Source organism: Papio anubis, chromosome 16, assembly GCF_008728515.1.
Source record: "Papio anubis isolate 15944 chromosome 16, Panubis1.0, whole genome shotgun sequence".
Classification (NCBI taxonomy): domain Eukaryota; kingdom Metazoa; phylum Chordata; class Mammalia; order Primates; family Cercopithecidae; genus Papio; species Papio anubis.
This window is the reverse complement of record NC_044991.1, coordinates 61254816-61281257: the sequence shown is the minus strand read 5'-3', so window position 1 is coordinate 61281257 and position 26442 is coordinate 61254816. Positions and strand designations below refer to the sequence as shown.

The following is a 26442-nucleotide window of genomic DNA, read 5'->3' as shown; positions in this document are numbered from 1 at the left end:
TTTGACCTCGTCCAAGCTATTCCACTTGTATCTTATTGCTGTTGACTTTTACTCAGGTAATGGTTTTGCTGTTCTAGTCTGATCAGCCAACTCTGGCTACATCATTGTGGCCTTGAAACTAATCTGTGTCATGATTTTGGCTTTCCGGATGGTGATAATACTGCATTTTTTAGTGCAAAAACTCATCAACAGTGGGTTTATAGTCAAAGTATTTGGTAGCCAATTCATTCCCCTTATTATCTTCAGACTGGTGGTATCATTGAGAGATGGAATAAACTTTTAATTTAAAAAACAGCTTTATTGAGATGTAATTAACACATCATAAAATTCACCCTTTTGAAGGTTTTTAGTATATTCACAGAGTTGTGCAACCATCCTACAGTATGCAGTCTTTGTGGCTGGCTTCTCTCACTTAGCAAAATGTTTTCAAAGTTTATCCATGTGGTAGCACATATCAGTACTTCATTCCTTGTCACGGCTAAATCGTCTCCTCTTAGCTTTACTGGTTAATGATTAGAATGAATAGGATGGATAGTTTTATAGACCTCTTTGGAAAATTCAGGGTTCTGCCTGACCATTCCTGGGCATAATGTACCTTTCTTTTCCCTAACAGCAACTCCATTCCAGCCTGAGTTTTAAAACTTCTGAAGGACAGCCCAGGAAAAAATTGATCTGGAGGATTCAAACTTAATTCCAGTACAGTCACGTGAATTCTTTGTTAGACTGACAAGGTCCTATGTCATGAGGACAATGACCATTCGGTTGAGTACACTTCTCACTAAGTCTTCAAATAGTTTCCCAAGCTGGGTAAGATTCGAGATATAACAGGTCTCTGATTTTTTTTTAAAAAATGCTCTTGTTGGCCAGGTGCAGTGGCTCACGCTTGTAATCCCAGCACTTTGGGAGGCCAAGGCAGGCAGATCATGAGGTCAGGAGATCAAGAGCATCCTGGCTAACAGGGTGAAACCCCATCTCTAATAAAAAAATATATAAAAAAATTAGCTGGGCCTGGTGGCAGGTGCCTGTAGTCCCAGCTACTCAGGAGGCTGAGGCAGGAGAATGGTGTGAACCCGGGAGGTGGAGCTTGCAGTGAGCCGAGATCACACCACTGCACTCCACTCCAGCCTGCGCGACAGAGCGAGACTCTGTCTCTGTCTCCAAAAAAAAAAAAAAAAAAAAAAAAAATCTCTTGTCCCACTCACAATTGACTCTTTCAGATGAAAAGTGTTGGTGTGAATGGGGAAGAATTGGAGAAAAGGTGAAGTTATAGCTACTGGGTTGGAATACACTGATTTTGTAACTGTGGAAGGAGAACAACGATCCCAGTATCTGGATGGAGAACACGTTACACCTCAGGAAGTATGGAGAGGTAGGGAACAGCTAATGTTCTCTTTGTCCCTTAGATCCAGCACTGCAACCTGGCAAACAGTTACATGGTTTGTTTGAGGCACACTGTCGTCAGGCAGTCAATCTCATCTGCTGCTGGATTTGTCAAACCAGTCCATGTGCTATTAAAACAGAGAAATTCATGTGGACATGCCTGACACTATGCCTTCTATGCCTGGTGCTGTCAAAGGTGGACAAACACAGACTGGCACAACTATATTTTAATCTGACTGATACAAAATCATATGCCTCTCCTGATGCCTGAGTGGCCTTGGTTATGCTATGTATGCTGATTGAGACTGGCCTTAAACTGTATACTGGATGTCTAAAATGAGTCCCCTGATCCACCGGGGACTTATTCACAGATGGCTGAATCTGGGACTCTGAGGTCAATACTGCAGGTTTGTCTCATCTTGCTGCTTGGGGATTTATTGACAGTGATCTATGCTGTATGAGATAAATTGAATGGATTTGGTTCCAACCTCTACTAATCAGATTAATCAAAATGGCCTGCAGAACGGCATGCTCAAGTGAAAATCTCCCAAGAAGCCAAGATGATGTAGAACTGAGGGTGGATGCTGTTGAGAGACATTCTGCCATGAGTCTCTTATGCTCCTCCTCATCTTATAGAGTATACCAAGAATGTAAGGTATTGACTGCTCTTTAGCCAGGCCATTTCTCAGGATTATCTTTGCGGCAAGCAACTTTGAGGTGTGAAGTAATATCTCCCTGGGTTAAAAAGCAAGTTTGCTTACTGCTTTCTATAAAACAGTGGGTTCCCCAAACTCAGTGCTATTGTCATATAACACATTTACCACATGTGTAGACCTTCATCTGGGCCTTTGTGTTGTCCCTGTTGGACTTAGGGAGCAACAGCTGATGCAAAAGTTAATGCTCATGCTGCTTGCTGTGTGGTGAATAATAAAGTTCATTGTCTCTGACCTAAGTCTCATGTCTTCTGTTAGAATTCATGAAACAACAACAAGCTAATTTACTAGCTTAAAAGTAGGGTAAAGTCAAATCCTACACCTGACATATATGAGAGTTCCATTTACTCAATGTCCTTGTCAACACTTGTTATAGTCAGTCTTTTTAATTTGAGAAATTCTAATAGGTACATAGTGGTATCTCATTGCAGTGTAATTTGTATTTCCCTAATAAGCTTATTTCCATCTGTATGAGCTTATTTCAATTTGTATATTTTTTGGTAGAGTATCTGTTCAAATCTTTTGTTCATTTAAAAAACATTCCAGCACTTTGGGAGGCCGAGGTGGGTGACCTCCTTACCTGAGGTCAGGAGTTCAAGACCAGCCTGCCCAACATGGTGAAACCCCGTCTCTACTAAAAATACAAAAATTAGCTGGGTGTTGTGGCACATAGCTGTAATCCCAGCTACTCAGGAGGCTGAGGCAGGAGAATCGCTTGAACCCGGGAGGTGGAAGTTGCAGTGAGCCAAGACTGCGCCACTACACTCTAGCTTGGGCGACAGAGTGAGACTCCGTTTCAAAAAAAGAAAAAAAAAAAAGTAGGCGCACATCTAGTTTATTACATAAGTATTTTTAAATCAGTGGTTTTTGTATATGCCACCAAGAACCCATTAAAAATGAACAAAAACAGGCCGGGCGCGGTGGCTCAAGCCTGTAATCCCAGCACTTTGGGAGGCCGAGATGGGCGGATCACGAAGTCAGGAGATGGAGACCATCCTGGCTAACACGGGGAAACCCCGTCTCAACTTAAAAAATACAAAAACTAGCCGGGCGCGGTGGCGGGCGCCTGTAGTCCCAGCTACTTGGGAGGCAGGAGAATGGCGTAAACCCGGGAGGCGGAGCTTGCAGTGAGCTGAGATCCAGCTACTGTACTCCAGCCTGGGCAACAGAGTGAGACTCCGTCTCAAAAAAAAAAAAAAAAAAAAGAACAAAAACAGATCTCATTCATAGCCGAAACAACAAAAATAAAATAATTAGGAATATATTCAAGCAATTATGAGAACTTACATGAAAAAAGCTATAAAGTCTACTAAGAGACATGAGAAAAAACGTGAATCAGTGGAGAGATAAGCTATTTTCCTTCATGGTAAGAATTATTATTATAAAACAAAACTTCTCCAGATTAACACATAAATTTAACATAATTTCCATCTAAATACCAATGTAATTTTAATTTTTTTTTTGTAAATTACATCTGAAGTTGAGCTGAGAAAAACTGAGAATGACAAAATTTTGAAAAAGAAGGATGATAAGGGGAGCACATCCTGTCAGATGTCAAAAAGTATTATAAACGTATAATTTTAATGTGTGGTACTAGAACCAGAATAGTTCAATAGAACAAAATAAAGTCTAAAAGTAGACAATAATGTTGATAAGAATTTTCTGTATAACAAAGGTGCAGGCAGGGCGCGGTGGCTCACACCTGTAATCCCAGCACTTTGAGAGGCCAAGGCAGGCAGATCACGGGATCAGAAGTTTGAGACCAGTCTGACCAACATGGTGAAACCCCGTCTCAATAAAAACACAAAAATTAGCTGGCGGTGGTGGCATGCACGTGTAATCCCAGCTACTCAGGAAGCTGAGGCAGGAGAATCGCTTGAACCCAGGAGGCAGAGGTTGCAGTGAGCTGACATTATGACATTGCACTCCAGCCTGGGAGACAGAGCAAGACTCTGTCTCAAAACAAACAAACAAACAAAACCCCCAAAAACCAAAGGTGCTATATTTCAGGAAGCCTAGAGGTAGGACTGCCAGGAGTATAAAGATGAAAAGCATGCAGGATCCAATCTAGAAAGAAGATTGAGACAAGAGCACAACTTTTAATGTAAAATAAAAAGAATTAAGTGGCATATGGGACAAAAAATTAGGCAACTAAAACAATTCAAAGAAAAGAGAAAAGGTCTTAGTTATGTTTGCCAAGCTTTGAATATTAGACCTGCTTTATGTCCCAGAGACTGCCCGTGCACCCTGGTTGTGCAGTTTTAACCAGGATTAGGCCAGTGTGGGAGCCACAGAGGCCACTCCACCACACTTCTAAGTCATTTCATTAGAGTCGCCTCAGAAGTCCTGGTGAGACAATCCCAGAAACCCTCTTTGGCTGTCTTACTTGATTTTCTCAAGCAAGGATTCTGCTAGACCCCTGAATCTGAGTACTCCTCCCTTTTTAGCTCCAGTCCCCACAGAGCCATTTAAGAAAATGTACGCAAGTTTCTGATTCATTACTATGTTATAATGGCTATTCTTATCAATGCTTTTGACGTCTATAAGCCTCAGAGCCACTCAGAAGTCCTGTTTGGGCCACTCTCCTGGCACATGAGAGTCCCTCTTTATGGCCAGTGGTGCAGAATGGCTTTCATCGGAGAGAACAGACTGGCAGTCTTAAGGCTTGGTGTGGTAAAGTCACATGGATCCTGAGAAGGCATATGCACAGACACCAGCTCAGTCATCCCAAAGAGACAGCTCATCTTTCCATAAGTATTTCTCAATGGGTCTCCTGAGTAACTTTTGCATTACCATCACCTTAGAGCTTGTTAAATAGTCCTGGCTCCCACTTCAGATCTGCAAAAAAGGATCTCAGAATCTAGGGCCTGAAAAAATATATATATATATATTTTTTACAAGTTTCTCTGCATGTTAGGCTTCTAAAATGACACCTGTTCTACATCTAGTTTCAGAGTTGCTCAATGCTGCCCTCTAAGCAATGATTCTGAGGCCAGGGTCCTTACTGGTTTTTCAAAAGACACTCCACAGTTCCGGATCCCTAAACCACAATGGAAAACACCTAAGCCCTGGGCTACTTATTAGCTGTAGATCGTAGCAGCTACAGCCTAATCCTCCTCCATCAGTAGCCTTTTTTTTTTTTTTTTTTTTTTAATTATCCTTCCTCCCTGTAGCCTTCCATTGCCAACTCAAATTCTTTTAGGTTTTATGAGCTGTAACTGTGTATTTTCCATGGCAAAAACTGGTATCCTAGAGCTAAAGATTCTTTATATCCACATGCCTGGTCAATCTTTTCTTTTTACTTATTTATTTATTTTTGAGATAGGGTCTCACTTGTTGCCCAGGCTGGAATGCAGTGGCACAATTATGGCTCACTGCAGCCTCTATCTCCCAGGCTCAAGCAATCCTCCCACTTCAGCCTCCCAAGTAGCTGGGACTACAGGCACATGCCACTACGCCTGGCTAATTTTTGTATTTTTTTTAGGGACAAGGTTTTGCCGTGTTGCCCAGACTGGTCTTGAACTCCTGAGCTCAAGCAATCCATCCACCTTGGCCTCCCAAAGTGCTGGGACTACAGGTTTGAGCCACTGTGCCTGGCCTAATCTTTTCATTACAATATCCTTTGCTCTTTTCTTTCTATTCCTTCTGGCATGCCCTAGAGATCTTTACTGCCAGAATTAGGCTCACACACACCTTCTTAGTCTATATGGTTCCAGTTTTCTCTTTCTAAAATCTTTTCCACCTACTTTCTGCTCAAAAACCTAAAAGGACTCCTGGTATCATCCATATCAAGTCTAAATGTGTCTGTTTTCCAGGCCCTTTATAACCTATCCCATTTTGCTTATTAGACTTTACTTCTAACTATTCTACATATGTTTTCCATTTATTGCCCACATATGTGTCCTGCTGATTTCAACCCATGGGTCAGATTCATCTCAGTGTCCCCGGAACATGATAAAAAGAGGCAGGGTAGGGCCCAATAAATGCAAGCTGACTGAGTCAACATTTGCCATTTGTTTCCCTTTCTTTTCTTTTCTTTTCTTTTTTTTTTTTGAGACAGAGTCTTGCTCTGTTGCCCAGGCTGGAGTGCGGTGGCGCCATCTTGGCTTACTGCAAGCTCCGCCTCCCGGGTTCATGCCATTCTCCTGCCTCAGCCTCCCAAGTAGCTGGGACTACAGGTGCCCGTCACCACACTCGGCCAATTTTTTTGTATTTTTAGTAGAGACGGGGTTTCACCGTGTTAGCCAGGATGGTCTCGATCTCCTGACCTCATTGATCCACCTGCCTCAGCCTCCCAAAGAGCTGGGATTACAGGCGTGAGCCATCGCGCCGGGCCCTGCCATTTATTTCCCTTTCAACATCCTCTTTTTATATTCCACATATTCTTCAAGTCCCACATTCTGCTTGAAGACCTCCTCAGTTTCTCCAGCTCTTATGACCTCCTCCTTCACTGAAGAAAAAAAAATTAAAAATAAAGGAAGGAAAGAAGAAAGAAAGGAAGAAAAAAATTCCCACAATGGGCTTTTGGAGCGACAAAAGCATAGGGAAGAGAAAGGAAGATTAATAGTCTGATAGCAAACACTCTTTAGTTATTCAGGAAATACGTCAATCATGAGTCACTAACTTTCTATGGTACCTTATAATCTGTATTATTCTGTTTAGAACACATATACTGTCAGTGTTCCGTGCTAAGCATGTGAAATGAATTCATTCTGCCTCCCTATGTCAGTTCAGAAGTAATTGCTTCCTGCTTCCCTGATTCCTCGTGTTGAGTTAAATGCTCACTTTCCATGGTCTCATGACACCTTGTTCTTACTTTTTTTTGTTTTTTGAGAGAGGATCTCGCCCTGTCATCCAGGCTGGAGTGCAGTGGCATGATCTTGGCACACTGCAACCTCTGCCTCCTGGGTTCAAGCGATCCTCCCGCCTCAGCCTCCCGAGTAGCTGGGACTAAAGGGGCATGCCACCATACCTGGCTAATTTTTGTATTTTTTGTAGAGACAGGGTTTCATCATGTTGCCCAGGCTGGTCTTGAACTCCTGGGTTCAAGTGATCTGCCTGCCTCGGCCTCCCAAAGTGTTGGGATTATAGGCGTGTGCCACTGCACCCGGCCCCTGTGCTTACTATTAACTTAATCTCTTGTATTAAAAATGCCCATTTATTAGTCTGATTCCCCCTTAGACTCTGAGTTTCACGAGAGAAGGTCCAGGCTTACTAGTTTTTTTTTTAAATCTGTTCCTTTTACAGGTGTATCAATTCTATACGTGTAGATGGCACATAAACCATCTCTGAAGTAACTAGACTGTAAACTTTGGAAGATAATGATCATGTTTTGTAATATATATATATATATTTTTTGAGACAGAGTCTCACTCTGTCACCCAGGCTGGAGTGCAGTACCATGATCTCGGCTCACTGCAAGCTCCACCTCCCAGGTTCACCCCATTCTCCTGCCTCAGCCTCCCAAGTAGCTGAGACTACAGGTGCCCGCCACCACAACCAGCTAATTTTTTTGTATTTTTAGTAGAGACGGGGTTTCACCATGTTAGCCAGGATGGTCTCAATCTGCTGACCTCGTGATCCGCCTGTCTTGGCCTCCCAAAGTGCTGGGATTGCAGGTGTGAGCCACCACTCCCTGCTCATGTTTTGTGTTTTTTATCTTTATATTCTGGGTTCCCAGCTCAGTGCTCAGGTGTTCAGAAAGTTTGTGAATGTTAACATTTCTGTGCTCTGTTCCTTTCACCACTCACAAGCAACCTTGCACTTGCCCATCAAAACCTAGTAACTGAGCACTTTTATTCTAGTAAGTGCTTATACGGTGTTATTCACTGAGATTAATGCTGTTGACCACTGTGAGAGAGAAACAGTAAGCAAATTTATTAATTATGTTTTGCTTGGAAACTCTATAAAAGAGTGTGTTTAAATAAGAACTTCTGCCTCTCTTTCCTACTTTCAGAGAATAAGTTTTGGAGCCAGGCAGAATTAGATATGAATCTTGGCTTTGCAAATACACTAGCTCCTGGCCTTGGGTATGGCCTTTTGGGATATGAAATTAAAGATGGGGATAACAATACCTGTTCTGTAGGATCATTATGATGATTGAATGTGTAAAGAGAGAAAAGGTGTTTAAGCACCACACTTGGCACATAACAAGCATCCACAAAAGTTAGTTTTTACTCCTTGATTCTCTCCTTCCTCAAGAGGATCACTTGGATCACCTCTTTCCACACAGTATCTCGTGTATTACATGACATTGTCTAGTTTAGCCTAAGGTTAGGCTTCCTTTTCTTATACTACCTGTTTCCCAGGAGCTTTGAGTCTATATTTATATACATTTGAACATGTAATGTGTACATGTTTGGAAGTCTATACAACTGCCCATAGTGTTCACCTGTATACAAGAGCCATAGGTTTCCAGCTATTCTCACATTTAGTTTGAGAAACTTCAGAGGGTTACGTTAAAATTGCTGAAAAGCGGCCAGGTGTGGTGGCTCACGGCTGTAATCCCAGCACTGTGGGAGGCCGGAGCGGGCGGATCATGAGGTCAGGAGATTGAGACCATCCTGGCGAACACGGTGAAACCCTGTCTCTACCAAAAATACAAAAAAATTAGCCAGGAGTGGTGGCGGGCGCCTGTAGTCCCATCTACTCCGGAGGCTTAGGCAGGAGAATGGCATGAACCCGGGGGGGTGGAGCTTGCAGTGAGCGGATATCACGCCACTGCACTCCAGCCTGGGTGACACAGCGAGACTCCGTCTCAAAAAAAAAAAAAAAAAATTGCCGAAAAGAACACACATGCTCCTTTCCCCTTGCTACTGCCATCTCCACCAGCCTGATTCCCCCTGTTAAATGACAGCACTGTGAAAAATTCCTGGGATTAAGCTAGGGTGAACAGATTCCACTGTCAGTATCTAAAAGCAAATAGGAGGAGTGCTCCCCAGAAGTATCCAGCTATAAGACCTGCATGCTGCTATTGCTCAGTAATAAAAAATGATAAATGGGTGATGCCACTTTGCCTCAGTGGGACTGGATAAAAGTAATGAACAACGCTGTATTTTTCCCAATCTCTCCTTTTTAGAAGAGAGTGGTGAAGAAATGGTAGATGTACAAGGCACCCCAGATAGCCTTAGTGAACAGCTCCAAATATCATATCCTGTCTGTGGCCTCTCTCATCCAAATCTGAGGGTTTGTGGGAGTTTTTCATCCTCATAATGCTGAAGCCAAACCTCCATGCTCGCATTTTCCCAATTGTCTCCAAAATCATCAATAAAGTCTGAACATATTTTCCAAAACAAAGTTAATTTTAATGAACTTAATATTTCTAAAAATGTGTGTCAAAGAATTCCATTTTTGGCAAAGGGTGCCTAGTTGGTCTTTTTCAGACATCTTGCTGATAACGATTACAAATGCTGAACAAATTAGCACTTTTTAAAAACACCAATTTGGAGGTATAGAAGAACAATCAAAGCAGTGAGAATTTGCTAGTTCAAGATCTGGAGAAAAAGAGAGGTCAAGAAAGGTGAGACTGGTATTTGGGGACACTTTACCCTGAAGATAATTGCTGATTCCAAAAGCAAAAGTAGCGCTGAGAGGCTGAAAAGAGCTTTCGGCAGGTTCCCAGCCAGGATTGATGAGACAAAAATTGTAGTAAAGTACCTGAAAAGGAGGAAAGGTCCTGGTAAATATCCCCAGGATTTCTTTTTCTTTTTTTGAGATGGAGTCTCACTCTGTCCCCCAGGCTGGAGTGCAGCGGCGAGATCTCGGCTCACTGCAACCTGCGCCTCCCAGGTTCAAGCGATTCTCCTGCCTCAGCCTCCTGAGTATCTGGGACTACAGGCACCCACCACCACGCCCAGCTAATTTTTGTATTTTTTTTGTAGAGATGGGGTTTCGTCATATTGCCCAGGCTGGTCTTGAACTCCTGGGTTCAAATGATCCACCTGCCTCGGCCTCTCAAAGTGTTTGGATTACTGGCGTGAGCCACCGCGCCCAGCCTCTCCAGGCTTTCAGCTGGGACCATGAAGCCTCCACTCTAGGGATAAGGGCAAACTGGGAATAGACCAGCTCTCAAAAAGCCCAGCTTTGACTTCCTCAGACACTTATTAGATGAAAGTTTCAGCCTCTAGCCTGTTCGCTTGACAGAAACAAAAGGAAACCCTTCTAGAGAGAGGTAACATCATATAGAACCTCAACTCATCTCATATAGAGCTCAACAGGCTTTTTTGAAGAAATTGACAACATGGTTCTAAAATTTAGATGGAAATGCAAAGGACCTAGAATAATCAAAACAATATTGAAAAAAGAACAAATTTAGAATATTTATACTCACAAGTTCAAGATTTGCCATAAAGCTAGAGTAGACACATACAGATTAATGGAACAGGATCAAGTCCAAAAATAGATCTACACATATATAGTCAACTGATTATCAACCAAGGCATCAAATCCATTCAATGAGGCAAAGGAATGCCTATTTAACAGATGTGTGAAAAAACTAGGTATCTCTATGGAAAGACAACTCTGACTCCTATGGCATTCCATACAAAAAATTAATTCAAGATGGACCGTAAACCTACATTAAAAACTAGAACCATAAAACTTCTAGAAGGATATCTTTGTGACTATGGAGTAGATGGAACTTTCATAGGTAGAATATAAAATGTACTAGCCATAAAAGTAAAAATAAAATTTTGGACTTCAAGAAAATTAATTTTTTTTGCTTATCATAAGACACCATTTTGAAAGGAATAAGTAAGAAATAGACAGGAGACGGCCCCAGCCCGCGGGCTAACGCGGGCACTCTCCATGAGACTGCTGGCGCCAGCGCCTGCCAGCGCTGCACCGGCCTGGGGAGCTCGCTTCCCGCTGACTCAGCGGCGACCCGCGGCGGTGTTAGCCGCTCTTGCGCTCTTTCCTTTCCTGGGGCGCCCACCCTGCCCGCTTGCTTGCTTGCCAGCCTGCCTGCCCGGCGTCACGCAAGAGAAGGTGCCAGGGGACGCGGAGCGACGAGGGGCGCGCAGTCTCGGCCAGCTCCGTCTCTGGCGTTGGCGCTGCGGCCGTGGCGAGGACTGCGGTGACAAGGACGAGGGCCGCTGTCCCTGCTCTCTGCGTGCCGCTCCGCTGGCTGACCATCTGGAGTGCAGGCTGGGAGGCCAGATGGAGTGATAAGGAAGATGTTTACGAATTCCCCGGTGGGATCAGAGGGCACGCCTGTTATAACCAGAAGACTCCAAGTATAGCAGCAAGGACGGATGAACAGGCTCTATTAGGGCTAAATCCAAATGCTGATTCAGACTTTAGATAAAGGGCCCTGGCCTATTTTGAGAAGTTAAAGATTTCCCCAGATGCCTGGCAGGTGTGTGCTGAAGCTCTAGCCCAGAGGACGTATAGTGATTATCATGTAAAGTTTTTCTGCTTTCAAGTACTGGAACTTCAAGTTAAATAGAAATATTCAGAACTAACCACTGTTCAACAACAACTAATTAGGGAGACGCTCCTATCACGGCTGCAAGCTCAGAAGCTGAATCCCCAACCAGAGAAGACCTTCATACGAAATAAAGCTGCCCAAGTCTTCGCCTTGCTTTTTGTTAACAGAATATCTCACTAAGTGGCCCAAGTTTTTTTTTTTGTTTTTTTTTTTTTACATTCTCTCAGTAGTGGATCTAAATCCAAGGGGAGTAGATCTGTACCTGTGAATCCTCATGGCTATTGATTCAGAGTTGTTGGATCGTGATGTGGTGCATGCATACATCAGAGGAGGCTCGTACGAATACTCTCATAAAAGATACCATGAGGGAACAGTGCATTCCAAATCTGGTGGAATCATGGTACCAAATATTACAAAATTATCAGTGTACTAATTCTGAAGTGACCTATCAGTGCCTTGAAGTAGTGGGGGCTTATGTCTCTTGGATAGACTCATCCCTTATAGCCAATGATAGGTTTATAAATATGCGGCTAGGTCAGATGTCAATAGAAGTTCTATGGGAAGAAGCATGTGACTGTTTATTTGAAGTTGTAAATAAAGGAATGGACCCCACTGATAAAATGAAACTAGTAGAATCTTTGTATCAAGTATTACAGTCTGCTGGGTTTTTCAGCATTGACCAGGAAGATGTTGACTTCCTGGCCAGATTTTCTAAGCTGGTAAGTGGAATGGGACAGTCATTGATAGTTAGTTGGAGTAAATTAGTTAAGAATGGGGATATTAAGAATGCTCAAGAGGCACTACAAGCTATTGAAACAAAAGTGGCACTGATGTTGCAGCTACTAATTCATGAAGATGATGATATTTCTTGTAATATTATTGGATCTTATGATTATCTTCATATTTTGAAACAGCTTACAGTGCTCTCAGATCAGCAAAAAGCTAATGTAGAGGCAATCATGTTGGCCGTTATGAAAAAAGTTGACTTACGGTGAAGAATATAACTTTGAAAATGAGGGTGAAGATGAAGCCATGTTTGTAGAATATAGAAAACAACTGAAGTTACTGTTGGACAGGCTTGCTCAAGTTTCACCAGTTACTGCTGGCCTCTGTTCACAGAGTTTTTAGTTCTACACTGCAGAATTGGCAGACTACACGGTTTATGGAAGTTGAAGTAGCAATAAGATTGCTGTATATGTTGGCAGAAGCTCTTCCAGTATCTCATGGTGCTCACTTCTCAGGTGATGTTTCAAAAGCTAGTGGTTTGCAGGATACGATGTGAACTCTGGTAACATCAGGAGTCAGTTCCTATTAGCATACATCTGTGACTTTGGAGTTCTTCGAAACTGTTGTTAGATATGAAAGTTTTTCACAGTTGAACCTCAGCACATTCCATGTGTACTAATGGCTTTCTTAGATCACAGAGGTCTGTGGCATTCCAGTGCAAAAGTTTGGAGCAGGACGGCTTACCTGTTTTCTAGATTTGTCAGATCTCTCAATAAGCAAATGAATCCTTTCATTGAGGATATTTTGAATAGAATACAAGATTTATTAGAGCTTTCTCCGCCTGAGAATGGCCACCAGTCCTTACTGAGCAGTGATGATCAAGTTTTTATTTATGAGACAGCTGAAATGCTGAATTTTTTTTTTTTTTGAGACGGAGTCTCGCTCTGTCGCCCAGGCTGGAGTGGGCGACTCCTGCCTCAGCCTCCCGAGTAGCTGGGACTACAGGTGCCCGCCACCTCGCCCAGCGACTCGCCCAGCGACTCCACCTCGCCCAGCGACTCCTGCCTCAGCCTCCCGAGTAGCTGGGACTACAGGCGCCCGCCACCTCGCCCAGCTAGTTTTTTGTATTTTTTAGTAGAGACGGGGTTTCACCGTGTTAGCCAGGATGGTCTCGATCTCCTGACCTCGTGATCCACTTGTCTCGGCCTCCCAAAGTGCTGGGATTACAGGCTTGAGCGCCCGGCCAAGAATGCTGAGTGTTAATAGTGATACCCAGCAGAATGGAGACAAGCCTTAATGAGTAATCTGTTGACTCCACTAATGGAAAAGTTTAAAATTCTGTTAGAAAAGTTGATACTGGCACAAGATGAAGAAAGGCAAGCCTCTCTAGCAGACTGTCTCAACCATGCTGTTGGATTTGCAAGTCGAACCAGTAAAGCTTTCAGCAACAAGCAGACTGTGAAACAATGTGGCCATTCCGAAGTTTATCTGAACTGTTTACAGACATTCTTGCAGGCCCTCAGTTGTCCCTTACACAAGGGTATTCTCAGAAGTGGAGTACGTACTTTCCTTCATCGAATGATTATTTGCCCGGAGGAAGAAGTTCTTCCTTTCATCCCATCTGCTTCAGAACATATGCTCAAAGATTGTGAAGCAGAAGACCTCCAGGAGTTCATTCCTCTTATCAACCAGATTACGGACAAATTCAAGATACAGGTATCCCCGTTTTTACGACAGATGTTCATGCCCCTGCTTCATGCACTTTTTGAAGTGTTGCTCCGGCCAGCGGAAGAAAATGACCAGTCTGCTGCTTTAGAGAAGCAGATGTTGCGGAGGAGTTACTTTGCTTTCCTGCGAACAGTCCCCAGGCAGTGGGATGCGCGAAGTTATAGCAAATCAAGGTGCAGAGAATGTAGAAAAGTGCTGGTTACTGTTATCCAAGGAGCAGTTGAATATCCAGATCCAACTGCACAGAAAACATGTTTTATCATCCTCTCAAAGTTGGGAGAACTCTGGGGAGGTAAAGCTGGACCAGTGGGATTTACTGATTTTGTTTATAAGCACATTGTCCCTGCATGTGTCCTAGCACCTTTAAAACAAACCTTTGACCTGGCAGATGCACCAACAGTATTGGCTTTATCTGAGTGTGCAGTGACACTGAAAACAATTCATCTCAAATGAGGCCCAGAATGTGTTCAGTATCTTCAACAAGAATACCTGCCTTCCTTGCAAGTGGTTTCAGAAATAATTCAGGAGTTTTGTCAAGCACTTCAGCAGTCTGATGCTAAAGTTTTTAAAAATTACTTAAGGCCGGGCATGGTGGCTCACGCCTGTAATCCCAGCACTTTGGGAGGCCGAGGCGGGTGGATCATGAGGTCAGGAGATCAAGACCATCCTGGCTAACATGGTGAAACCCTGTCTCTATTAAATATACAAAAAATTAGCCGGGCGTGGTAGCGGGCGCCTATAGTCCCCAGCTACTTGGGAGGCTGAGGCAGGAGAATGGCATGAGCCCAGGGGGCAGAGCTTGCAGTGAGCCGAGATTGCGCCACTGTACTCCAGCGTGGGTGACAGAGTGAGACTCTGTCTCAAAAAAAAAAAAAAAAAGAAAGAAAAAAAATTTCTTAAAGGTGTTCTTCCAGAGAGCAAAGCCCTAAGTACTGGATTTCCCTGTGTCTACTTCATGATGAGGAATTCCAGTTAATTTATAAAGAAGTGATTTTTGTGTGCCATTCACACTGCTCTTTTTCACATTGTTTTGAGCTTATTGCAGTATATGTTTTGGGATTTTTCTGTAAAATGGGTGTAATTTTCCTAATACAGGTATGAAACAACAAAAGAAGTTGCCTGCATGCCAGTCCAAATTGTTCTGTATAAAGATGCTCTTAAAAGACACAGAGTTATCCGAGAACCTTAACTCTTTTTTATTTGAAAATTTAAGTAAAGTCCTTTATAAAGACCACAGCAGTGGAAAACTGTACTTTTAAAAAAATTGCTGAATATAAAACGTTTGAAAATTTTCTTTATGTGTCAAGACACATAAAGTATGCGGGGAATACAATAAACAAAACTAAGTTTTTATAGATAGACATTTCATTTGTTTAAACTGTTTCAATGCCAATATGTATTCTACAAAAGAGAATGGTTTTAGGCTCCAGTGTTATATTTTTTATATATATATAAATTTTACGTAGTGAAATCTAAAAAAAAAAAGAAAAAGAAAGAAATAGGAGAAAGTTCCTCTAATATATGTATCTGGCAAAAGAGCATAGAGCATATAAACAACAAGTCAATAATAAAACATAAATGGGCCAGCTGAAAAATGAGCAAAAGACTTGGACACTTCACAAAACATAAACAAATGGTCAATAAAGATATGAAAAAAAAAATGCCAGTCTTCTTGGTCTTAAGACAAATGTAAATTAAAACCTCAATATGATACCACTAGACTGGCTAAAATATAAAAGGCAAACAATACCAAATATTGGCAAAGATGTAAAGCAACCGGAACTCTCATAGGAACATAAAATGGTACAAATACTTTAGAGAACTGGCAGGGCTTTTTAGTGTGTTTTGTTTGGAGACAGGCTCTTGCTCTGTCACCCAGGCTGGAGTATAGTAGCATGATCATAGCTCACTGTAAGCTTAATCTCCTGGGCTCAACTGATCCTCTCACCTCAGCCACCTGAGTAGCTAGACCTACAGGTGCCATCGCCTTATCTGGCTATTTTTTCTTTTTATAGAGATGGGGTCTTGCTATGTTGCCCAGGCTGGTCTTGAATGGCAGTTTCTTATACAGTTAAATATATACCTATCCTATGGTCAGCAATTTCATTCCTACATATTTACCCAAGAGAAACAAAATGCATGTCCACAAAAATACTTGAACAATAATGTTCACAGAAACGCTATTCATAATAGCTCAAAACTGGAAACAATCTAAATGATTATCAATAGGAAAATGGATAAATAAATGGTGGTATACAACAAAATATTATAACTGCTAAGAATGAACTACTGATATAAGTAACAACATGGATGAATTTCAAAAGCATTATGTTGAGTAAAATGAGACAGATCACAATAATACATAATGTATGTTTCCATTTATATTAAGTTCTAGAACAAGCAAAACTATCCATTTTAGTCCTTTCAGTATTGCTATAGCAGAATATCCAAGACTGAGTAATTTATAAAGAAAATAAGTTTATTTATTTTTATTTTACTTAAAAATTTTGTTTTCATGTAAGAAAAGATGTTTATTTAGCTCATAGTTCTGCAGGCAGGGAAGTTCAAGGACATGGCCCTGACTTCTGGCAAGGATTTTTGTGCTGTGTCATAACTTGATAGAGAAGGTCAAAGGGGAAGCACACATGTATGAAGACAGAGAAAATCTTTATTTTTTTGAGATGGAGTTTTGCTCTTGTCGCTCAGGCTGGAGGTTGCTCACTGCAACCTCTGCTCACTGCAACCTCCACCTCCCAGGTTCAAGTGATTCTCCTGCCTCAGCCTCATCAGAATTGCTGTTGCTGTCCATATGTCTAACAACATTCTGATCAAAATCACTTGGGTAATTGCTAAGAAGTTTCAGACTTTCTCTATAGCTGTCCTCTTTTTCTGAACCCTCAGCAGAATTGCCCTTAATGTTCTGTTCATGGCAATACAGACTTTTTCAGTATTCACTTCAAAACTGTCCCAGTCTCTACCTATGACTCAATTCCAAAGCCACTTTCACATTTTTCAGGTGTTGGTTATAGCAACACTCCACTTTCTGGCATCAACTTTCCGTCTTAGACTGTTTTGTGCTGCTATAAAAGAATACCACAGACTAGGTAATTTATAATGAAAAGAAAGTTATTGGTTCACAGTTCTGGAGGCTGGCAAGTCCAAGATAGAAGGGCTGGCATCTGGTGAGGGACTTTTTGCTATGTCATAACATGGTAGAAGGCATCACATGGCAGAAGGATAAAGAAATGATGGAGGAGAAGGAGCAAGAAGGGTGAACCCACCTTGCAATAATGATAGCAGCATTAGTCTATTCACAAGGGTGGAGCCCTCATGGCCTAATCACCTCTTAAAGGTCTCACCTCTTGACACTGTTACAATGGCAACTAAGTTTAAAGTGGGTTTTGGAGGGGATAAACATTCTAGGAGGATTCTTGCTTATAGTAGTGTGCCAAGCGCTGACTGGTAAGTCCTACACTCACTCAAAAGCAGTGCTGGAGTTGGAAAATCTTAATTTTGCAACCATCATAGTAAGAATTGATTCAAGTAAGAATCATCAATACATGCAAGATATATGCATCTTCTTAAACTATTTCGCCTACAGATTGCTTATTAGTTATAAGGGTAAAGTATGGAAATATCTCAATGGAGTGATCAAAATTAATAAGGGCAGGTGGGAAAACATCAGATAAACTCAAAATTAAAAGAATGCTATTGTTGGGCGCAGTGGCTCACGCCTGTAATCCCAGCACTTTGGGAGGCTGAGGCAAGTGGATCACGAGGTCAGCAGATCGAGATCATCCTGGCTAACATGATGAAACTCCCTCTCCACTAAAAATACAAAAAATTAGCCGGGCATGGTGGCAGGTGCCTGTAGTCCCAGCTACTCAGGAGGCTGAGGCAGGAGAATGGCGTGAACCCGGGAGGCGGAGCTTGCAGTGAGTTGAGATTGCACCACTGCACTCCAGCCTGGGCAACAGAGCAAGACTCTGTCAAAAAAAAAAAAAAAGAATTCTATCACACAAAAGAAGAATTGTTTTTTCCTCAAAAATGTCAATGTCATAAAAGACAAAGAATAGCTGAGGAACTGCTCCAGATTAAAGGAGACTGTAATGAAGGAAAATAAATACTATATAAGACAATATTGGGTTAATTGTTAAAATTGTAAAATAGACAGTAGCTAATGTATTGCATCAATATTAAAATATACTAAATAAGTTTATAGAAGTGACAACTGTATCATGGTTACTTACGATAATATTCTTATTCTTTTTTTTTTTTTTTTTTGAGACGGAGTCTCGCTCTGTCGCCCAGGCTGGAGTGCAGTGGCGCGATCTCGGCTCACTGCAAGCTCCGCCTCCCGGGTTCACGCCATTCTCCTGCCTCAGCCTCCCGAGTAGCTGGGACCACAGGCGCCCGCCACCTCGCCCGGCTAGTTTTTTGTATTTTTTAGTAGAGACGGGGTTTCACCGTGTTCGCCAGGATGGTCTCGATCTCCTGACCTCGTGATCCACCCGTCTCGGCCTGGATTACAGGGCCGAGCCACCGCGCTGGGATTACAGGCTTGAGCCACCGCGCCCGGCCGATAATATTCTTATTCTTTGGAAATTCACAATGAAATATTTAGTAGAAAAGGGTCATAATGTGTATGTATGAAATTTACTCTCAAATTGTATGTGTAAAAAAAATTGTGTGCGTGTGCATGCATGTGTGTGCACATTTGAAGAAAGAGAGAGTGAACACACAGGCATAAAATAATAAAGCAAATGAGACAAAGTATTAACAATCAGAGACTGGGTGTATGGGAGTTTGTGCAATTTTTCTTACTAGTCTTGCAACTTTTCTTTAAGTTTTGAAATTATTTACAAATAAAAATTTAAAGAATAATCTATTAGGAAAGTTTAATAATAAATTAGACTCAGCTTAAAGCAAAATTGGTGAAATGAAAGAAAATTCAGAAGAAAATACACAGACTTAAACATGGAGTTATAAAATGATGAAAAATACAGAAAAGAATGTGAAAGTCATATAGGACATAGTAAGCAGTTATAATCTTAGAAGGATAAGAGAAAGAAAATGGGACACAAGCAATATTTGAGAAGACAATTACTGAGAATGTGCCAAAGCTTTATATACTTGATATCTTTATCTGGTTACAGATTCAAGAAATGCCACAAAGCCCAAGCAGGATAAATGTACACCTAGGCATATGACTGTAAATCTATAAAAAGCTAAAGACTTGGAGAAAAATCTTAGAAGTAGCACAAGAAAAAAGCTAGTTTACTTGCAAAAGATCAAAAAGTAAGACTGACTGCTAATTTCTCAAAGGAAACAACATAAGTCAGAAAATAATGGAATGATATATTCAAAATGAAAGAAAATAAGTTAGGATTCTACATTCAGCAAAAACATTTTTTCATAAATGAACGTGGAAATAAAGACAATTTCAGACAAATAATACCTGAGAAAAATTTGTCACCCATAGACCTATATTAAAAGACATGCTAAATGGTATTTTTTAGGCAGAAAGAAAATTATCTCAATGGAAGCACAAAACTGAAAAAAGAAGTATAGAACAACATTAAGTTAACAAAAGTGGGTAAATCTTAATTAATGATGATTGTATAAAACAACAGCACTGACAACAATAATAACAACATTTTGTAGAACTTAAAATATATATAAAATGAAAATATATGGCAATGAGGCTGGGCACAGTGGCTCACGTCTGTAATCCCAGCGCTTTGGGAGACCAAGGTGGGTAGATCATCTGAGGTCAGGAGTTCGAGACCAGCCTGGCCAACATGGTGAAACCCTGTCTCCACTAAAAATACAAAAATTAGCTGGGCATGGTGGCACAGGCCTGTAGTTCCAGCTACTCAGGAGGCTGAGGCAGGAGAATTGCTTGAACCCGGAAGGCGGAGGTTGCAGTGACCCAAGATCGCTGCCACTGCACTCCAACCTGGGTGACAAAGTGAGACTCTGTCTCAAAATAAATAAATAAAATAAAATAAAATAAAAATATATGGCAATGAGAACACAAAGAGAATGCGTATGTACACGCATGTGTGTGTGTGTGTCTGTTGGGTGGTAATTGAACTTAAAGGGTTTTAAGGTCCTTGCATTGCCTGGGAAATAGTAAAAGTTTCTATTTGATTCATGATGTAATTTCCAGGGCACCCATTTTAAAGGATCACGTCCTTTTTTTTTTTTTTTTTTGAGATGGGGTCTCACTTTGTCACCCAGACTGGAGTGCAGTGGTGCAATCTTAGCTCACTGCACCCTTTGCCTCCCGGGCTTGAGTGATCCTGCCACCTCAGCCTCCTGAGTAACTGGCACTACAGGCTCATGCCACCATGCCTGACTGATTTTTTGTATTTTTTGTAGAGATGGGGTTTTACCATGTTGGCCAGGCTAGTCTCAAACTCCTGAGCTCAAGTGATCCATCTGCTTCAGCCTCCCAAAGTGCTGGGCATGAGCCACTGCACCTGGCCTTCAGGGTGCCCAGTTTAAAAAAAAAAATTGTGTATAACTAATAAACTAATAGGGTAAATAAAATTAAAAATTAATTAGTCCAAAATATGGAAAAAAGGAAAGGAAATGAAACATAAAACAAGTGGGACAAATAAAAACAAATACTAAGATGATATATTTAAGTTCAAATAAATAATTACATTAATGTAAATGGGTTAAAATTAAACATTGTCAGACTGTGCATTACTTTCCTATGGCTACTATAACAAATTACCACAAATTTAGTGGCTTAAAACAACACAAATTTATTATCTTACAGTTCTGGAGGTCAAAATAGATTTCATAGGCTAAAATTAAGATGTTGGGAGGGCTATATTCTTTCTGGAGCCTCTAGGGGAGAATCTATTCCCTGCCTCTTCCAGCTTCTAGAGGCCATCTTCGTTCCTTGCCTCATAGATCTTTCCATCTTCAAAGTCAGCAGTGTAGCATCTTTAAATCTCTCCCTGGCTCTGACTGTCTGCCTCCCTCTTTCACTTATAAGGACACTCAGATAATCCAGCATAATCTCCCTATCTCAAGGTCCTTCATCACATCTGTGTAGTGCCTTTTGCCAGATTAGATAACATATTCACAGTTTCCAGGGATAGAACGTAGATATCTGTGATGGTCAATTTTATGTATCAATTTGACTAGGCCATGAGGTACCCATATACTTGGTCAGACATCACTCTAGGTGTTTCTGTGCGGGTGTTCTAGATGAGATGAGCATTTCGGTCATCAGACTGAGTAAAATAAATTGCCTTCTGAAATGTGGACATACCTCATACAATTAGTTGAAGGCCTGAATGAAATAAAAGGCTGATCCTCCCTCAAGTAAAAGATAATTCTCCTGATAAATGGCCTTCAAACTGGAACATCGGCTCTTGCTGCTTCTACAGCAGCTTCTGGACTTCAGATTCAAACGAGGACATCAGTTCTGCAGATTTAGAACTTGCCAGCCTCCATAATCACATAAGCCAATTCCTTATAATATATATGTATATCTTCTTCTGTTTCTTTGCAGAACTTAGACTGATACATCTTGGAGGGGGGCATTATTATGACTACCACAGACTGGATAACAAAATCCAATTCTATGCTGCTTATAAAATATACCCCTTAACTATGAGATTTAGATAATTTTAAGTAAAAGAATGGAAAAAGATATAACCTAAAAAGACAAACCAAAAGAAAGCTGATGAACAAATATCGGACAAAGTAAACTTTGAGGAAAGAAGCATTACTATAGATAAAGAGGATTCTGCATAACAGTAAAAAATCACAGCTGGGCATGGTGGCTCATGCCTGTAATCCCAGCACTTTGAGGGGGCCAAGGCAGGTGGACCACTTCAGGTCAGGAGTTCAAACCCAGGCTGGCCAACATGGTGAAAACCCATATCCACAGAAAAATACAAAAATTAGCCAGGTGTGGTGACATGTGCCTGTAATCCTGGCTACTTGGGAGGCTGAGGCAGGAGAATTGCTTGAACCTGGGAGGCGGAGGTTATAGTGAGCAGAGATTGTGCCACTGCACTCCAGCCTGGGCAACAGAGTGAGACTTCATCTCAAAAAAAAAAAAAAAAAAAAAAATCAGCTCAACAGCAAGATATAACAGTTCCAAATGTATTTGTAGCTAATAACATGGTCTCAAAATATATAAAGCAAAAATGAACAGAACTACAAGAAAAACAGACAATTCCACTTTTTAAAATGTGAGATTTTAATATTCCTCCCACAGTAGGCTGGGCGCGGTGGCTCACGCCTGTAATCCCAGCACTTTGGGAGGCCGAGACGGGCGGATCACGAGGTCAGGAGATCGAGACCATCCTGGCTAACACGGTGAAACCCCGTCTCTACTAAAAAATACAAAAAACTAGCCGGGTGAGGTGGCGGGAGCCTATAGTCCCAGCTACTCGGGAGGCCGAGGCAGGAGAATGGCGTGAACCCAGGAGGCGGAGCTTGCAGAGTGAGCTGAGATCCGGCCACTGCACTCCAGCCTGGGTGACAGAGTGAGACTCTGTCTCAAAAAAAAAAAAAAAAATTCCTCCCACAGTAATAAAGAGATAAAAATATTTAATGCTGTAAAAGACTTAACATAATTTGCAAACTTGACCTTACTGAGTTAATTGAACACTGCTCACCAACTGCAGAATATATATTCTTTAAAGTGTGTATAGAACCAAAATAGAACATGCACTGAGCCATACAGCAAGTTTAAATACATTACAAAGGACAGAAATCATACAAAATATGTTCTCAACACAGTGGAAATAAAATGGAAATCAGTAATAGAAAATTAAAAAGTCACTATGTAGATATAACAAAGATAATAAGAGAATATTCTGAATATCTCTTTAGAGAACCTGAAAATTTAGATGAAATGAACGAATACCTGGAAAAATGCAAACTACCTAAACTGACATAAGAAAAAAGAGAAAATCTGAACAATCCTTATCTGAAAGAAATAAAATCAGTAATTGATTTTTTAAATTAAAAAAAATTTTTTTGACAGGATCTCACTCTGCTACCTAGGCTGGACTGCAGTGGCGTGATCTCAGCTCACTGCAACCTCAACCTCCCAGGCTCAAGTGATTCTCCCACCTCAGCCTCCCAAGTAGCTGGGACAACAGGTGTGTGTCACCATACTCAGCTAATTTTTGTATTTTTTTTTTTTGGTAGAGATAGGGTTTCACCATGTTGCCCAGGTTCGTCTTGAACTCCTGAGCTCAAGCAAACTCCCAGGCTCAAGCAATCCTCCTGCATTGACCTCCCAAAGTGTTTGGATTACAGGCATGAGCCACTGCACCTAGCCTGAATCAATAACTTAAAACTTCTAGGCCAGGCATGGTGGCTCACACCTATAATCCCAGCACTTTGGGGGGCCGAGGTGGAAAGATCACTGGAGGTCAGGAGTTTGATGCCAGCCTGGCCATTCTGGTGAAGTCCTATCTCCACTAAAAATACAAAAATTAAGCCAGGCATGGTGGCACACGTCTGCAGTCCCAGCCACTAGGGAGGCTGAAGCAGAAGCATTGCTTGAACCCGGGCGGCAGAGGTTGCAGTGAGCCGGGACGATGCCACTGCACTCCAGCTTGGGTGACAGAGCGAGACTCTGTCTCAAAAAACAAACAAGCAAGCAAGCAAACAAGATCAAAAACTTTTTTTTTTTTTTCTGAGGCGGAGTCTCGCTCTGTCGCCCAGGCTGGAGTGCAGTGGCTGCATCTCAGCTCACTGCAAGCTCCGCCTCCCGGGTTCACGCCATTCTCCTGCCTCAGCCTCCCGAGTAGCTGGGACTACAGGCGCCCGCCACCTCGCCCGGCTAGTTTTTTTTGTATTTTTTTAAGTAGAGATGGAGTTTCACCGTGTTAGCCAGGATGGTCTCGATCTCCTGACCTCGTGATCCGCCCGTCTCGGCCTCCCAAAGTGCTGGGATTACAGGCTTGAGCCACCGCGCCCGGCCAAGATCAAAAACTTCTACACCAAGAAAGTGACAGCCTTGGATGTTGTTCACCAGTGGGTTGATCTAAACATTCAAAGAGAAAAAAATACCAATTTTATTCAAACTCTTCTTGAGAACTAAAATGAGATAGAATTTCCAACTCATTTTATGACACTAACATGACTTTTATATCAAACCATAATAAGAACATTAAAGAGAAGCTGGGCACTGTGGCTCATACCTATAATTCTGGCACTTTGAGAGGCCGAAGTGGGAGGATCATTTGAGGAAGGCCAAACTGGGAGGATCATTTGAGATCAGGAGTTTTAGATCAGCCTGGGCAACAACAGTGAGACCCTGTCTCTATAAAACATTAAATAAAAATCTAGCCAGGCATGGTGGCATGCTCCTGTAGTCCTAGGTACCTGGGAGGCACAGGCAGAAGGATTGCTTAAGTTCAGGAGTTCAAGGTTGCAGAGAGCTATAGTCAAGCCACTAAGCCACTATAGTCCAGCCTGGGTGACACAGCAAAACCTGTCTCTTTAAAAAAGAGAGAGACCACTACAAGAGAAAAATTACATGTCAAATTTTTAAATTAATATAAATGTAAAATCTTAACCAAAATATTAGCATACCCAAACTAGCAATATATAAAAGGACTAATACTCCATGACCAAATTGAGTTTATTCCAGGAATACAAGATTAAGTTACCATTCAAACAAATCAGTCACTGTGGTTCATCATAAATGAATAAGGTCCCCACAGCTAACAGCATGCTAAATGGGGAAAAACTGAAAGCCTTTCGTCTAACATCTGGGACAAGACAAGGATGACTGCTTTCACTACTTTTATTCAACCTAGTACTGTTGCAGGATCTTTGGGGTGTTGCTTTTCTGGCTGGGAACCTCTGTGGCTGGTGGCACCTTTGCCTGAGTTTTGCTCAGACCTGCTGGTCTTATTCTGCCCACTCAGCCTGGCAGGCTGTGCTCAGCCCACACTAAGGGCCTGGATCCCACGCCTGCCAAGGGCAAGCCAGGCATGGAGTGGCAGCAGGTGTGTGAGTGAGCAAGCATGGGGGTCTGGCCACTGCGCACAGTCAGGCATGTCAGCTGCTGCCATGGGGCAGGCAGCTCCAGGTACTGATGTGGGTGCTGACTCTGTGAGGCTGCAACTGGACCATGCACGTTGCAAGCAGCTTCCACGCCTGCCACTGGGGAATGTGGTGGCTCCCAGAAGCTTGGAGACTCCAGGAGTCACAGGGCCCCAAAGACAGAGTCATAGCGCCGGCTCAGGGAGTTCCCAGGTCTGGGCTCCCTAAAGGGCCACAGTTCTTCTTTCCTTCTCTTCACCCTCAATGTGGTGAGCAAGGGGCATTTCAGTCTTGTTTGTGTTACACCTCTTTCAGTCCCACCATTTGGTAGGTCCTGAGTTCTTGACCTGCGTGCAGGAAGAATGAGATGTGCAGGCAAATGGAGGGTGAGCAAAGTGAAGAGGACCTTTACTGAGTGACAAAGTGGCTCAGAGGAGGCCCTGGAGTGGGTAGCTCCTCTCTGCAGCTGGTTGTCCCAAAATCTGCTCAGCTCTGGCTGAATTGGGGGCTTTTCTGGCTGAAATGGGTCTCAAAAGGGAGGAAGTGCACACCGATTGGTCCATGGGAAGCCATGGGTGGGCTGGGAAAAGGCACCACTATTTCCCACTCTGGTCTGTGGGGCTGGCAAGCAGGCTCCCAGCCTTCAGGCCCTCCCTTCCACCCAGGAGCCTGTCTGCCTCCCACTGCTGTCCATGACATCCAGGTTATCATGCCAAGGGACACCTGCAGGCCAACACCAAGCTGCCCTCAGCCCCTCCTTAGCTTCCCTCCCATTCTCACTGGTGCCCCAAATCCAGAGGGGCCCAAGGCAGCAGGGGACTGTCATGTCAACACTGCCCCAAATGTGTGCCCACCCGGCTGGGTTGCAACACTGCCTGGGTCCAGTCCCAACCTTACTCCAAGATTGGAGTGGGTGCTGGGTGCAGGGAGAGGCCAGGCCGTGGGAGCAGACTTCTCTGAGCCTGGTGGGGGGTGGGGGGTGTCTTCCCAGGCTGCCAAGAGTGCAGAGATGCCTGGCTCTGCAGCTGTGGCTTGGGTGACTGCAGCTGCACCCAGAAGGGTGGGGCTCCTGCCTGCTCCTGGACCACCCAAGAGCACAGGGAGGCCCAGGTCAGTAGCCACGACTTGGGCAGCTGTAGCTGCACCCGTGAGGGCAGGCCTCCTGCCTGCTCTGTGGAGTGAGAGGCCTGAGTCTGCAGCCACGACTTGGCGCAGCAGCTGCACCTGGAGAGCTCCCACTCCACCAACTTGGAAGGGGTAGGGCTCCCACTTGTTGCTGGCTCCTGCCGGCTCTGTGCAATGTGCAGCTGGAATGATGGCAGCAGCCGCTCCAGATGGGCCACTGCTATCATCAGTACTACAAGTCCTAGCCAGAGCAACTATGCAAAAGAAAGAAACAAAGGGCATCTGAAATGGAAAGGAAACTGT

General features: G+C 42.7%; 1 protein-coding gene and 1 pseudogene across 2 annotated transcripts in view; one reads left to right on the top strand and one right to left on the bottom strand.

Annotated features, from left to right (window-relative positions):
* Nucleotides 1-26442, bottom strand: part of ASIP (agouti signaling protein) — an 81640-nt gene that overhangs the window by 40288 nt on the left and 14910 nt on the right. The gene's annotated exons all lie outside the window — the stretch shown is intronic.
* LOC110740412 lies at nucleotides 4605-13397 on the top strand (annotated as a pseudogene).